Source organism: Penaeus chinensis, chromosome 31, assembly GCF_019202785.1.
Source record: "Penaeus chinensis breed Huanghai No. 1 chromosome 31, ASM1920278v2, whole genome shotgun sequence".
NCBI classification, from domain to species: Eukaryota; Metazoa; Arthropoda; class Malacostraca; order Decapoda; family Penaeidae; genus Penaeus; species Penaeus chinensis.
Window position 1 is genome coordinate 19,603,625 of NC_061849.1, and position 1,914 is coordinate 19,605,538.

Here is a 1,914-nt window from a genome sequence, read left to right on the forward strand (position 1 = left end):
AAAGTTGGGTCAGCACTTTGTGTGTCAATAACCGAGGGAAAGGATATTACTACGGACGTAAAGAAAAAAAAAGAGAAAAAAAGGGGAAAAAATGAGGAATAATTTATATGGCAGCTCCCACGCAAGGACAAACAATTTTTTAAATCCAACTAAAAAAAATCGTACAGAATTGAGTATTCATGACATTCAGTCAAGGCGTACCGCTGAGTTTTATCTGAAAGATCGTCTTAATGTTAACAAGTAAAACTAGTAAGAGAGTGGAATTTCTCTAAATATATGGAAGTTTAGCACAGTACATTCACAGAGCAACAAAAGGCTCCCTGAAACAACACTTCCCCCCCAAACAAGCAGCGCCTCAAGTAAAAGCCCGGCGCCATTGAGCATGAAGCATGGATTTTGCATTTCCCTTCCATCAAGCAAATAGCACTGGATTTTTTTTATAGATATTTAAAATAATTTTTCAATGTGGCTATAATGTTGATTTTAAAATTTCGTATTATATCTTTTCAGAAAAAAGAACAGCGGAATTTACAACAATAATATGCGTACAGCGCAAGACTGAATGTACGCGCGCGTGGATGTGGATGTATGTGTGTGTGGATGTGTGTGTGTGTGTGTGTGTGTGTGTGTGTGTGTGTGTGTGTGTGTGTGTGTGTGTGTGTGTGTATGTGTATGTGTATGTGTATGTGTATGTGTATGTGTATGTGTATGTGTATGTGTATGTGTGTGTGGTGCATATGTATGTATATGTGTAAAGGTTATATAGATGAAGCCATAAACATTGATTTGCAGGGGTTGACATAGTGGTTGAACGGCTTGACTCTTTATTTCGGAAGAGTACAAGTGATAGTAACACACGAGACGAGTCTTGGGTAAGTGCCGAGTGCGGGGGTCGCGGCGCCGACCAGCCCTGTGGGGGCGGAAGGCTGATGAGATGACCTGAGCCCGCGGACCCTGGGGCACGACTGAAGGCCAAACAAGGTCAGTCAAGGGCAAACAGCCAGCAGTCTATGTTTAATGCTTTACAAATCGTTCTTATGTACACGGTATAATATGTATGTATATATATGCGCGCGCGCGCGCGCGCGTGTGTGTGTGTGTGTGTGTGTGTGTGTGTTATCCGTATGCACACACACACAAACACATATACGCACATACACATACACAAACACATGCATGTATGTGCAGTTCTGTTATTTAGTTTGGGAACTTGATTATGTAATTGAAAAATTCGGATTAAATGACATACATGCCCATGCACAATTGCACATGCCACTGTGATTTCCGTTTATAAATTGTGTTTACACCTACTTAGCTCCACAAGTGCTTGGTCACCAAGTAGTCAGTTGCGACATCTGTTCAACCCCAATTAAAATAACTGAACTTCAAATTAAAACAACTGAAGTTTAATTCGAAACTTCTAAAATTAAAATAAAAAACTGATATTTAATCCAAAATAACTGTAATTTGATTTAAAACACTAGATGTTTAATTTTAAATATCTAAAGTTAACTTAAAACACATGAAAATTAATTTAAAACACATCAAATTAATTTAAAACACATCAAATTAATTTAAAACACCTCAAATTAATTTAAAGCACATCAAAATTAATTCAAAACAAACGGAGTTTAATCCAGAACATGAAATTTAATATGAAATAACTGAAATTCAATTTTGATATACTTGATGCTCAATTTAAACTAGATACAAACATTTATACATACTTCTCAACTGACGGACCTTCTGAGTGTTGCACGGGGGTCACAGGCTCCAGGAGGAGAAAATTATAATTAAGTAAAATTAAGGTCCTGGCGATGGATTCTTGAAAGTGTATTTCCTCTACTGACTGCAGGGTAAGTTAGGGGTCTATCGTACATATGTATTTCACCTACTAATACCCCTAGGGCCTTA